The following is a 14,773-nucleotide window of genomic DNA, read 5'->3' on the forward strand; positions in this document are numbered from 1 at the left end:
ATTTCCTTCTGTCGTGATGGAAGATTCAAATTTTCACTTCTCAATCCAGCTTTTGGCTTGGTGGTAGATGGATGCCCAAAGCCCAAAGGATACCCAAACTGAGGACAAGTGTTTTGGTCAAAGGAAGCACAAGACCCTGCTGTGAGAAGGAATGCCTCTGCAGTACACCAAAGCCCATGCTTGGCCCTTGGAATCCCACCTATGCCTCTGGGAAAATGCAGTGGGAACTAAGACATTTTGAAAAAGCTTGAAACAATGTACAGCCTTACAAGGAATTCTAATATAATATATACTCTACAAGTACACTATTTCATTTAACCTTTATTGGCATAAATACACTATAACACAGTATAATAACTCTATTCTCTCTCTTACTAGAGATAAGAACTATATTTTTAGAACTGTCACAGGGCTGGTATATGTGAATGAAAGCCAGATGAGCTGACAAAAGATGAGACTAGCCATGAAAAACAGGTGCTACTGTTGTCTGTTGAGAAGCCAAGAAATGTAGGAAGCTCACACTAGGCCCCGATGCATGTCTTTTGCTAGGGCAGGCTTGCAATTGTGTGGTGGAGGAGTGGTGCAAGTCCTACCCATCACGCAGAGGGGAGGAGCTCCTACCCTTCTCCATCAGGTGGTGGTCCTTCAATGGGAACAGAGCTTCCACATGAATGTCACATGGGGTGAAAGTTCTTTTGGCAAGATCCCACTGAGAAAGGGGAAAGAGACCAGCCTGGGCCTCCAAACCATGAGGCCATCATTGCTCACAGGAAGGTTGTCAGCATGGTGGATGGATGGGAGGTGTTCACGCGATTCCTCCACTCTTCTATTTTGGCACTGAGTCCTGATGACTTGTATGAACTGGGGGCTTCATGCTTGCCTTGTAGAGCAGTCGTGGCTATAAAGAAATAGGCCATTTTAGCTGATTACTCTGAGCCTTTGTTTATTTTTCTTTGCTGCTCTGAGAGCCATATAAGAAGTTGGGTATCACATCTCTGCTTTAAAAGAGCAGCGCACTTGTTTGCCGCACTGACAAGGCTCCCGCTGAGCTCTCATCTCTGGCAGAGTGCAACGATGTTGTACAAATGAACTACTTGTACAGTAGAGTCTGGGAAGGAATCTTTGAACAGGGCTCAGCAACAGCAGTAGCAACAGAGCTCTCCAAGTGTCTTGGCTGGAAGATAAGGCATGCCTAAAATTCACTTCCTGACAAGGGCAAGTTTAACGCTGAAGGTGGGATGGGTTTTTCGCAGTAAGTGCAAGGAAGCCACATGCCAATTCCAAATTGCATAATAATCACAACAAACACAAAAGTGTCAGCTTCTATGTTGAGAATCTCTTGAAAAACTCAGGGGACCTGGATGTATTTATTTGTTTAGCTACGTAAACAGCTTTGTGAACTACTTTGGGTTGAAAAGCGGTGTGGAAATATCATCATCATCATCATCATCATCATCATCATCATCATCATCATCATCATCAATCAGCGGCAGACCTCCCCAGCCCCGCACGATGGCAAAGATCCGTGATGGCGCTTCCCTGCGGTCTATTGCCACCCCCTTCACACAAAAATCCCCCCCATCTCACCCGAGGCTCATGGAACCTCACATGACCCAGGACCTCTCTGAGGTTCCCCAATGCTATAAACAGTGTTCTACTGCAAAAAAATAGTTGCCGCTGGTACTTGTACCATGCTGCTGGTGGTCATATTGCAAGCACCACTGCAAGAAGTGGTGGTGCCACAACCATGCTTCTGGAGCCTGCTGCCTCTGCCAGAGCCAGTAAACCAGTGGAAGGCACAGAGGGTGGGCAGGGGAAGCGACAGGAAAGGAAGGGGGGGAAATTTTTGTCAGTGACTTACCCTGATCCCCTCATCCTGTTTTTCTCCCATTCCCTTTTCCTTACACACCTCGAACTGCACCAGCAAAGTAGCTGGTGCAAGTCCAAGGTGACCCATTGCGCTAATGGAGGCTTATCCATTACTGTCACCCGTAACAGAATGAATGTTACCTTGCCTGGAAGAAGGGTTCATGACTAGCCCTCCTGTCCCAGGCTGCTCTTGTGGCATCAATTGAACAGTGACTGTCAACATTGTATGTCTATTGCTGGTTGGCAACTTGCAGTCTCGAAAGACTATGGTATAAGCCTACAGCACCCGGTATTCCCGGGCAGTCTCCCATCCAAGTACTAACCAGGCCTGACCCTGCTTAGCTTCCGAGATCAGACGAGATCAGGCATGTGCGGGGTAATAGTTGCTGTGAACTCTTGGTTATTCTTCTAGTCCTCCAGGGTTGCGCCATTGGCTGATTCTTGTCAGTTGACACTTTACAGATCTGTTGTGCAGTATAGCTTATAGGAGATTATTTTGGAAGGGGCACTATTTCACATGGATATTCAGTCTACGTAAGCAGTAGCATGGAGAGTTAGAAAAATTGTCACACCAGTGCTACACCTGCCTGGAGGCTGTTGGTTGCCTTATGGGCATTTTCTTCACAACACTATCAAACCACATGGTGAATCTCTTCTATATGTGGCTTGGACCCAGCTCAACCCTGTGTAACTCTACAGCAGTCAATGTGAGGGCTTTTAGGTTGAGCTTGAAATGTCTTCACAGTCTTATATTTTATGCTGTACAAATGTATTTACTTACACAGTACCTAAACAATTCAACTTTAAGTGGAAAATTAGAAGTTTGCTAGATAGCTATGATAGTGCATAATATATACTTTCTGGTTTTGGAAACAGTATAAAGCAATAATAGAACATTAAAATGTTCAGATTACCATCAAACCAAGAACTCAAACTGAGAACAAACTACAGGTTGTTTTCTAGAGATAAATCAAATTTTTCGAGTGCAGGTATTTACCTGTATTTACCTGACCAGAGGGAAACAGAAGGGGAAAGAAGGTAAGTGCAGAATTGTCAACTCATCCACAGTCCAACAAGTGATTATCTGAAACAGGACTCTCTCTCTCTCTCTCTCTCTCTCTCTCTCTCTCTCTCTCTCTCTCTCTCTCTCTCTCTCTCAAAGAGCACTCAGGGCAGTTTACATGGGCAGGCTTATTCTAAATCACCATTTTTAATGGGGTTTTTACAGTATGTTCTGGGAAGATTCACAGACCCCTCAGTCACCACAGGCTGCCACAGGAATGGTAGATCCTAAACCTGGACAGGTCCTCAAGGTTGTTTCTGTTCTTGCTGGCTGGACTTTGCGCGCTTCACTCGCAGGACCACACCTCCTTCCCAAGAATATATCTTCAACAGAATTGTTTTGCTCTGAAAATGCTGGGGGCTATCATTTTGACATATGCAAGTATTTTCTTCATAAGTAATTGAAGTGAAATATTTTTTAACAGAAAGAAATTAAATAAGACAAGCACATGCAGAGTCTTTTGTTTTATTTATTTGCCTGCCTGTCTGAAATTCCTGGATTTTGTCATAATCAAAATCTGCTTTATACAAATTTGAGTTTGTGGGTGATTTTTGATTTTTTTTGTGTGTGTGTGCGTGTGCTCGTGTTTTCATACCTGGAGTTTATACATATAAATAAAAAAATTCTTGTTTTCAGTTTTAATTAGTGGTCCACTGGTGGTTTAGGATAAATAGCCATTTGGAACTAGGGAAATGTAATTGCTCCACCATCTGGTCAGCTGTAATATTTTATTACAATCATTTGACAAAAACAATAGGGTTTACATATTGGAGCCGACCTCCACTAACCCACTTTAGCTGAAATGCAGTTTTTCATGGGTACCAATGATTTACAGTTCTAAAAATTGTCAACTTTTAAAACTGTCATCCTTTCAATTTTAGAATTTCATTCAAAAATGATATACTAGAAACAGGACAAAACTGATATTTATTCATCAATGTCTCACAAACAATTAAGGGTGGTGAACACCAATCACAAACTCCTATACAACCATGCCAACAGGGTGTACACGGAATCTTGCAGTGGGAGGGGGGCAACCATGGAGTCTTCCTCCAGGTAAAGGAATCCCTTAATCCCTTGGGGCTGCATTGCAGCTGCATCAGCACTAGAAAGCTGGACAGGATTGGGCCTAAAATCATAATAAACTACAATTTCAGGGGGAAAAACACTAAAGTCACAATTTTTAAAAAATCAGGAAGCAAACTATCATGTGAGCCTCGCATAGGAAAATAAGATCCTCTGGACAGCCCCCTCCAACATCTCTCCCAAGGAAAAAGCCATCATCTGTTTCCAAGGTCTGAGTCAGGCCCCTATCCCGGTGTGGTCCCTTTAAGAATAACCAGTTATAGACCAAAGGAGGGCTGTGTTCAAGGTAGCCGTGGAATGCAGTCGGCAACAAAGACTTATTCTGCAACATAAAATAAAGTATTCTTAGCAGGCAGCAGGAAAGATTAACATCCTGGGTAAGATTAACCACAACATATTTTATGGTTTGTTTAAACTGCATGAGCTGCTTTTCCGGTGTTCCTCCTGCAGACTCTTGGCATGTTCGTGTCAGCCCCAGCGGCTGTTGTACCTGCTGGTTTCTGAATGTGTCCCTTTTGATCTTTGGAACGCTACACGTGATTCATAGTCATGTCAATGATTAAGGACCCAATCCTAAAGTGGTCCATGCCAGCACCGGGTGCCGTAAATGTGCTGTAAAGAGAATAAGGAGCGCCGGAACTGGACCCAGGCCAGTGAGACGCGGGCCCAGTGCTGGCAGGAAGAGGGTGTGCCACCGCCAGGGGTAAGTTCAACCACTGGGCAGTACTGCAGTCTCTGAGGGGAGGGTGGAACAAGGGCAGGGGGAGGGCAGGGAAGGGGGAGGAACAAGAGAGGGAAGGGGTAGGACCAGCAGAGCTCAGCTCCACCGGATCCTGAACTTCAAGTCGGGCCTTTGCACTGGCAAAATAGCCAGTGCAGACTTGAGAAGCTCCATTGCGGGGCTTGGGGCTTTTCCCAGGGGAAGGGGATAAAAGTCCCTTTCACCTGAGGAGACCTCCAGCTGCATCCCGGTGCCCACTTTGATCCTGCTATTCCAGCAGGCATTGGGAAGCTCAGGATTGAGCTGTAAGTGGTTGATTGAGATACTGTTGTTGTTTTTTTCTTTTGATCAGCTCAGTTTTTGATAATTCAAATATAATCGCGTCTGGATCACCAATCCCATTGTACCAAGGTATGCATTCCATTAAATTCTGCCAATGTAGGTGCTATGGCACAGATCTCTCTCTCTCTCTCTCTCTCTCACACACACACACACACACACACACACACAGAGAGAGAGAGAGAGAGAGAGAGAGAGAGAGAGAGAGAGTTCATTATGACAAGGTTCTTGCAGTTTGGCAGAGCAGTCTCATGCAGATTTCCACAATTACCTGCAGGATTTTGATGACTGTAAATCACTCACCGCAGGCTAGCAAATGGGTTTTTTTTTTCCCTTCCGCTGTCCTCATTGTATAAAATAGCTTTGCATTTGGAAAATTACTTGAACATTCCATTTTTTATTCCACATATGAAACCAAAGTCACCTTAAATAATCCTATTTTTCCCCCATTGATCTCCATTTGGAGATTATTTCTTTGCCCATTTTATTTAAAGCTCTATTTCATACAATGTAAGAATGCATCATGACTGATTATATGTTTCAGCTATTGGGAAATGATTCAGAATTCCAAATTGCTTTTTCATTGTATCAAACTTTACTTAAGATTTCTGTGTATATTCTGAAAGAAATATCCATATTTTTACACCATGCTAAGAGTGAAATGCTGTTCTTCTAATGGCCTAAATCTGGGCCGTGCTCAATGGGATTCCTGTCTTTGACAAAAAGGGATGCAGTGTTCCTCCTCAAACCCATTATACTACTCAGAAGAATACCCACTAATTGTTACAGTTCACAGAAAGTAATAAAAATGGGCTATTATTCTGCGACCAATATCTCACAGTTATTTAGATTCATGTGGACATAGTAGATTTTGTTGCTATCTTTCCTTGAGTGGGATTTACTAAATTAATAAAAAAAAAAACCTTGCCCTGTTGAATTTAATAATCCAAAGGGCAATTTGCTGATCGTTAACACTAGTATGTTCCTGTTGAGATCAACAAGGCTATGCAAATGGTGATTGATCACAGAATTGTTTGTTAGCTAGTCTGCTAGTATCTGAAGACACAAAGAAGGGTTTTTGGAGGGATGTTAGGAGCACTGAGAGGGATGCTGATTTAACTGCTTGACTTGTTTGTGAAAATAATTTCTTTTGAAAAATAGTTTTACCTGCAATGTATAAGGAACAGAAGATGTTACATTTTCCTAAACAACATTGTTTTCTTGCCTTCCCCCTTTTTTTGCAGCAGCATCAATCCCTCTTGTTGTTTCTGATCAGTGAATGATCCAAGAAGAAAAGGAGAGAAGCGATTCTCATAGGAAGCAAGGATGTGATGGTTCTAACCATTGTACTGAGTCGTACTCCTGGCCGGGCAACTTCTTGTATTTTTTCTAAAGCCAAAGTTTACGTATTTTTCCACTAATTGCAATTTTTCTTTCTATATGCATAAGCACTAATTTGTAGTAGCATACTCACATCACTCCCCAACGACAGAAAATAGAATTCAATCACTTTAGTTTTTAGCCATACTGCTAAAATTAGTAGTAGATAGAAAATTATGTTTGATTTCACATCGCTTGTAGACTTCTCCATGACTGTTGCATCCCATAGAACCATTTTGAATAATCCATTTTTAAGAAGAGGTGTGTGTGGGGGAGGGGGCGGGGTGTCCTTCCACATTTTGGCTAAATCTATTTGTAGAAGCCATAATCATCAACTGACCAGGATCTTGGTCCTCTGATATACTATACCCTGATTCTTATCCAGTGTCAGAAATTCAAGAGCATTTACTAATGTATACACTGAAATCCTTTGTATAGTTCTAAAACACTTGTGTCCAGGATATTTTAATTCTTAACCATACACCATGTATGTTCATAAGTACTCTTGGCTCTTTATAACCTTTATAGATCTCACGAAGGCCTTCGACCTGGTCAGCAGGGATGGCCTCTTCAAGATTCTCCCCAAGACTGGATGTCCACCCAGGCTCCTCAGCATCATCAGATCCTTCCACAAGGACATGAAGGGCACTGTTGTCTTCGATGGCTCCACATCAGACCCCTTTGACATCCAAAGTAGATTGAAGCAGGGCTGTGTTCTTGCTCCAACCTTGTTTGGGATTTTCTTCGCTGTCCTGCTGAAGCAGGCCTTTGGAATTGCAACAGAAGGCATCTATCTCCGGACCAGATCAGATGGAAAGCTCTTCAACCTCTCCAGATTGAGAGCAAAGTCCAAAGTCCAGCTGAAATGTCTGTGTGACTTCCTCTTTGCCGACGATGCAGCTGTCACTACCCACTCTGCCAAAGATCTCCAGCAGCTCATGGATCGTTTTAGCAAGGCCTGCCAAGATTTTGGACTGACAATCAGCCTTAAGAAAACACAGGTCATGGTTCAGGATGTGGACTCACCTCCCTGCATTACAATCTCTGCGCATGAACTGGAGGTTGTCCATGACTTTGTGTACCTTGGCTCAACGATCTCCGACAATCTTTCTCTCGATACCGAGCTAAACAAGCACACCGGTAAAGCAGCTACCACATTTTCTAGACTCACAAAGAGAGTCTGGTCCAACAAGAAGCTGACGGAACATACCAAGATCCAGGTCTACAGAGCTTGTGTCCCGAGTACACTTCTGTACTGCAGTGAGTCATGGACTCTTCGCTCACAACAGGAGAGGAAACTGAACACTTTCCACATGCGCTGCCTCCGACGCATTCTCGGCATCACCTGGCAGGACAAAGTTCCAAACAACACAGTCCTGGAACGAGCTGGAATCCCTAGCATGTATGCACTGCTGAAACAGAGACACCTGCGTTGGCTCAATCATGTTGTGAGAATGGATGATGGCCGGATCCCAAAGGATCTCCTCTATGGAGAACTCGTGCAAGGAAAGCGCCCTACAGGTAGACCACAGCTGCGATACAAGGACATCTGCAAGAGGGATCTGAAGGCCTTAGGAGTGGACCTCAACAGGTGGTAAACCCTGGCCTCTGAGCGGCCCGCTTGGAGGCAGGCTGTGCAGCATGGCTTTTCCCAGTTTGAAGAGACACTTGGCCAACAGCCTGAGGCTAAGAGACAAAGGACCATAGCCAGGGAGACAGACCAGGGACAGACTACACTTGCTTCCAATGTGGAAGGGATTGTCACTCCCGAATCAGCCTTTTCAGCCACACTAAAAGCTGTTCCAGAACCACCATTCAGAGCGCAATACCATAGTCTATCGAGACTGAAGGTTGCCAACAACAACTCTTGGCTCCACATCCCTTCCAGCATTTGCTGTGTTTTATTGTGTCATCTTTCTGTCCTCCATGGCATGAGGAACCATAATGAAATAATCTTGCAATAAGCTTCTTGCAACAGTAATTAAATTTAAAAAACCTATGAAACGTCTCCCAAGCAAAATGCCAAAGGTAACAACCTTACCAGGTAGCTCTTTCTCCTATTTCTCAACATATCTTTTTCCTCTGTAATCTTAAACAGCTTCAAAAAACTGTATTTTTTTGAGACATTCACTCAAATTCATCATCAGCAATATCTGGAGTTCAAAATTTGTCCAAGTCCTTAGATTATAAACACACATTTTCCATTTTCAATGTTGGACTTGAAAAACAAAACTCTTTTCATCTGATATAATCTGATTTTCTTTAAAATCAACCATATATCTTCCCCTCTGATATTTTACCCATTAAAGAATCAAAAGAATTTTGAGAATCAAAATTATTCATGTACAAAATTTCCAGTAAAGGAGCTGTGCCTGGACTCAGGACTTGAATAAATGTATTCTGAACCTTTGCTAGCAGCCCAATCCCAGGGGCACCTTCCACTGATAGAATGAGCATTTTCGCCGCAGAACTCTGCCAGTGGTGCAGTTACAGCAACCAAGTGTGCAGCAAAGCCACCTGCACAAAAGGCTGGTAAGTGTGCATTAATGTCAGTAGGGTACCCAGCCAACACTGGAAGAGGTGAGTTGGCAGGAGGGTGAGCTGTGTACAGGGAGGGGGAGGGGATGGGGGAGAGGGGGAAGACCAGGTTGGGGATTAGAGCCAGTGGGAAGTATTGTCAGGGGAGGGCAGGGGTTGGATATTGGCAGCCTATGCCTATGCCTCGCCATGCCTGCTTGGTCCATTTAAACTTGCCCCAGCCAAAGAGTTGGTACAGATCCAAGTAGACTCGTTGAGAACCATGGCATGGCAGAATAGGTAAACAGCAATTTCATTGACTTACCTCTATGCCTATCCTCCATACCTTCTTTACCCAGTGAAGTAACACTGGAGAGGACACTCCAACTTTGCCATATGGCGTCGGCACAACACGGGAAGCAGCAGTTACCGGTTATCTCCCGGTGTGGAAGGGATTGTCACTCCCGAATCGGCCTTTTCAGCCACACTAGACGCTGTTCCAGAACCACCTTTCAGAACGCGATACCAGAGTCTCTCAAGACTGAAGGTTGCCAACACGCACCTCTCTGTTGCACTGTGGTCCCCGGCCAGTCCACAGGATGGAGCAGAGGCTGTGCCAGGGTCACTGCACCCTTCAGGACAGCCACGTTTTGAACTGGGTCATTAACTGGAAACTAAAATCAAGTCCAGGTTTTTATTTTTGTCTTTTGGCCATAACTCAGTGGCAAGGGGTATCTGAAAAATAAGTGTTACAATTCTTCCCACTGATATCTCCCACCTGCAATCATTCATGCAGTTTGCAGGCACAGAAGTAAAGAAACGTCTGGCAGCTTCAAACTCTTTGGTGGTTTCATTAGTGTATCATTTGTAATATAAAAATGCTGACCTGACCATGTAAACTTCAAAATCACCTTTCCCTAGTTCTTAAACTGGGTGTGTGTGTGTGTGTGCTTATATTGGGGCAGATTTGAGGCAGCAGACACCTTTCCACTAAATTCAGCCTTCCCAACCCGCGAAATACTTAAGCCCAATACTTGAGCCCAAGGTTGAATCACCTGCTTTCTCTTTTCCAAAAGGTGCTCCACAATACTCTTCACCGACCTGTTCTGTTTGCTAAGAGTAAAAAATAGAATAAGTGAATCAAACTAATGAAACATGCAACAGTGGGAACTCATTCATTTTTAGTAGCAACAAATGAAGTGAATGGAGCCACATTCATTTCAAATTTTTGTTCATTACAAAGTGAAAGCTCCCCCTTAATACTAACTGTGTTGTGTTCTTTAGCCTGAAAGAGCCATGTGACCTTTCTATTTTTACTAGGATGCTATTATGCGCATTTTCTCGTGTGGCTGATTTTATATTTCTTCTGCTTTCTAAAACAAACTGGTGTGTCCTTTTTTATGTTATTGGGTCTTGCCTTGAGAATTCAAACGTGTTGTTTGTTGTGTTAACTAGCTGTTACCTTTAAGAGAGAACAGTCAGTTTGGAAAGGCTCTGGTTAAAAATAATGAGCAGTGTCTTCTCAGCAATCCAAGACTTTCCTGTTTATGTTTATTAAGTTACCTACTTGGAACAAAATATGTAGTAACGTGGTGGCAGCAACCCTGATGGTATGGGACTGAATGAAAGCTAGTTGGCCTACTTCTCTGCATGAACTAGTCACGGAAAGTCTTACTTTCTGTTTGGAAAGCAGGTTAGAACTTCCTTAATGCAGCCTGATTGGGTGATTCAAAGATCAGGATAATAATGTCCCTCAATATTCATATCTACTAATCACCTTTGCTTAATCTATAGCAGGAAATTGCTTCTCATGTAGTAGCAGACACCCGTTGAAAATGTGGGCCCAGGAATACAGTGATTATGGCCCAAACCCTAACCAGCTTTCCAGCACGGACATAACATGCCCCAGTGGGCACTGTTGCATCCTGCAGTTGGATGGCAGTCACAGGGGCCTCCTCAAGGTGAGGGAATGTTTGTTCCCTTACCTTGGAGCTGCGTTGCCTTTACCTCAGTGCTGGCAAGTTGGTTAGGATTGCGCCCTAAGTCAGAATGCAGGGTCCCAGGGGCAAAGCCTGCACTGCAAACTCCAGGGTGCCCCTGATGACATCCTGAGGGCTGGCGAGCCCCCCTGATGGGTACAGCCAACCCTCACACACTACCTCTGAGTTTACAGAATCACCTTGTTTACAGTTAGTTTCTCTGAGGATGCTGTGTGTATCCTTGTCGCCAGTGACATGATTCGTGCCAATGCCATGCAAGTCAGCTGGAATCATGGGTTGCCTGGCTCAGCCACACAGGTGAGACCCCTCCCTTTGGGATGTGTTGGATGCTACTTGGAGCACCAGCAGGGCCTGGGAGTGTTTCAGCAGCTCCTGCCTGGTGCAGCGTCCTTCTTGCATCCCAGCCCCTCATGCTTCTGGCCCGACCCCATTCAGGGTCTCTGGCAGCAGATCTTGACGCACCCATTAGGCTCCTCAGACTTATGCCAGCTAAATTGCTGGTGTAAACCCAAGCTGACCTATTGGCAGCCAGGCAGCTTATGGGGAGATCACTTTTTTACTTCCCTCTCCAGGGCCACTCTCTGCCATTGCTTGCAGTGTGTGCTTCATTGGCACCATTGCACCACACAGGCCTGCCCATGACCAAAACAGTGACTTCTGGAAAATGATTGAGCTGACCTTTCCACATGACCACAGATTTCCCAGATCAGGAAAGCCAAACTGACAACCTGAAGCAGGATGGTTGTGTGAAGTGATACCTGAGTGATGGTAGAGTGCATTGATGGCAGTGTATCTGTCACTTCCAAAATGTGTTTTTTTAAAATGCAATTGTTAAAAATCAAAAGCTGTTGATAAATGGCAACCTAACGATAAGAATCTAGGACTACAATTCCATACACACCTGGAAATAAACTCCACTGAATACTATAAGACTTACTAATACTTCTGGGTAAACCTGCCTAGGTTTGCTTTGCCAAGCAATTTAGGGCCCAATCCTATCCAACCGTCCAGCACCGATGCAGCTACAGTGCAATCCTCAGGTAAGCAAACAATTGTTCCCTTACCTTGAGGAGGCCTCCATGACTGCCTGCCAACTGCAGAATGCAGTGTGCACCCCATTGGCACAGCTATATCAGTGCTGGAAAGTTGGATAGAACTGGGCTCTTAAATGTCAAAAAGAAAGATAATCCCAGCCAATAAAAATCATGAAGAGTGAATTAGAACAACCAAGAGCTCTGCAAAAGAACATCTTAACTGGGTAGGGGGGATATTATTCTGACTACCTTAAAGTCCAGCAACTGATCTGGGGGGAGGGGAAGGGAAAATGTATATTTTAAACAATGACTTTTTATTTAATCATTTGTAACATGGTGTCCAATTAATGACTGCTTGAAGTGCTTGGCTTGAGAGATCTTTGTGCCTCTGGTTATTTCCGGTCACTGTGCAGAGTCATGGCAAGCGCCCTGCCTTTGTGCCCAGACAGGGTTCCCTGCTGCATTTCCTTGGCCTTTGGTGGCTTAAATTGCCCTCCCCTTATGCTTTAACTCTGTGCTTAATGCCATTGATGATGAACAGCAGGCCGTGGAGCTGCTTCTGCAAACAGCCCGCCCTGTCCTCTCCAGCCCAGCCCAGTTTGGGAGGTCACTTGCACACCTGGCTCTCACCTGGCTGCAGCCGGAGCTGCATTTGCATATTGTGCAGCTAAACCAAGTTGCCTTGTGGCACTCATATTGTATCTATTACATATTTCACTTCAGAAGCCCATCTCTCTGCAACCCTCTTCAGCACGCTTGAAGTAGCAAAGCAAAATGAAAGGAATTTTCTATTTAAGTAGAGTACTGACATTCTGTTACACAATTCGATCTTGTCTATATACCTGCTCTCAAAAACACAAGACACTAAACAAAAATGCTGGCTGCATTGAGTCAGCAGTGCCATGGGGGGTCTGAATGCATCTGTAGCTTCCCTCTCACTCATCAGTGTAATTGTTGTCATGTTATTCCATTTTTTGATTAGTCTGGTCCGCCAATCTCCAAGCTTTTTCTGGCCAAACGTTCTTCTGCTAGTTGTCATGGTGACTGAATTGTTAGCGAGGAGAAAGGCTCTGTTGTCTGTCATTGTTCTGTTGTGGTTTAGGTAATGCAGGAGGCATCACAAGTGAAGTGGATGAACCTTTTCTGCTCCACATCATTTCAGAGTATTGAAAATCTGACATAAAAAAGGAGCAAATAGGCCCCAACCAAAGAAATAACTAAGTTCCCTTTTAAAAGGAAGTGCACATTATTGTAAAAGGGTAAAACAACAGTAAGGAAATAGCGGCAGAATACGATATGTTTTATGAGAACAATTGCTGCCATTTGAATGTGAGGATACAAATACCAGCCATTTTACCATTGAGATTTAATCTATTTTTTAATAGGCAGCTTCTCTGCGGTTTTGTTTTCTGTCCTGTGTTTGCTCTTTGCTTCTTTGCTCATGAAATAAGACCAGACGACGTGGAGACAAGAAGATGCTCTCGCTGGAGCACTTGTGGTCAGATGGTCAGTTATAGCTGCGAGGTGGTTCCTTTGTCACTTCAGTCTGGGAATCAAGAACCACTCATTCGTTATCACAGAGGACTAATTCTCCACTTTTCAATTCTTGTGGGGTAAACTTTTCAGCTTGGGACTCTGTCCAAGTAATTCCAGTGCCAGGTGGCAAAAGCATGAACCCCAAGGAACTCTAGAGGGCCAGCCTGAGGAAAAAGGGCAGACTTTCCAATGCCGTGTTGTAATGCAATAACAAATGGGGAAAAAATTGCTCCAAGACCTCCAAAATGGCTACAGTAATTCAAACAATAATTCTTAACCAGTTGTAATAATCATATGGCAATCCTGAATTGAATGCTCTCTTCCTTCAGAAAGGCAAAGAGGAAGCTCTTTTTCAGAGTAGGGCTTCTGCAGCTGAGATGTCCAGGCCATGCAGTCCCCTCTCCCAAGACCCCTCCACTTGACAGATATTCCGAGTCCATGTTAAAACTGTTTCAGCAGATATTTGGATGCAGTTGTTTCCTTTTTCTCCTGGCGTTCTGTTCCTATATTATGTATGTTGCTGCCGCTACTCCGTGTGGTCCGTTTTATCATTTTGCTTTCTGGTCTCCTTCAGTTTTACGCCAATGTTTCCCACATCTTGTGCTTGGTGAAAAGCAACACAGAAAGAGTAACACTGATACATGCACAAATATACACTGCACTGGTATATCCATTTGCAGCCTTGGGAGCGACATCCTCGGCATTGGTTTTACCCACAAAGCACAACAGACAACGAGGGGATCAAAATATATGCTGTTTTCTGCTTTACTGCCTGAGCACTAACTCAGTACTCTGAAGAAATATATGTATAAATTACTGCTGACAGCTGAAATTAGTTCTTAGGGCTTAATTACAATAGCCAGTTAATGGATTTACTGTCTTATCTTCAGATTGCTGCACCACATTCCATGTATCTGTAGCTAAATTTCCTTCTCTGGATCATATCCTCTACAAAGCATTAAAAAATCAGACCCCGTGTGGCTCTTTCGGCCTGACCAGCACTGCGGCATCTAGTGCTGTCCTGACTCTGCACTAATTAGTTCATTTCTGTTCACACACATGTCCTTTTTCAGAGCCAATTAGTCCATGATCCCCCCCCCTAATTTCCTCTCTAACAGCACTGAATCCTGGGAAGCTATCCCAAACAGCAGTGGAAAGCAAAGGCCAAGCCAAACAAAGGAAGGAGACAAAAGGGATGTTCTAGTCTTACATTTCTCTCCTGGCTGAT

General features: G+C 44.0%; 1 pseudogene; it reads right to left on the minus strand.

Moving 5' to 3' along the window:
* Window positions 1-2,143: 2,143 nt before the first annotated feature.
* On the minus strand, window positions 2,144-2,263 carry LOC136638302 (5S ribosomal RNA; annotated as a pseudogene).
* Between the last annotated feature and the right edge of the window lie 12,510 nt (window positions 2,264-14,773).

The sequence above is a fragment of the Tiliqua scincoides genome, chromosome 1 (genome assembly GCF_035046505.1).
Source record: "Tiliqua scincoides isolate rTilSci1 chromosome 1, rTilSci1.hap2, whole genome shotgun sequence".
Classification (NCBI taxonomy): domain Eukaryota; kingdom Metazoa; phylum Chordata; class Lepidosauria; order Squamata; family Scincidae; genus Tiliqua; species Tiliqua scincoides.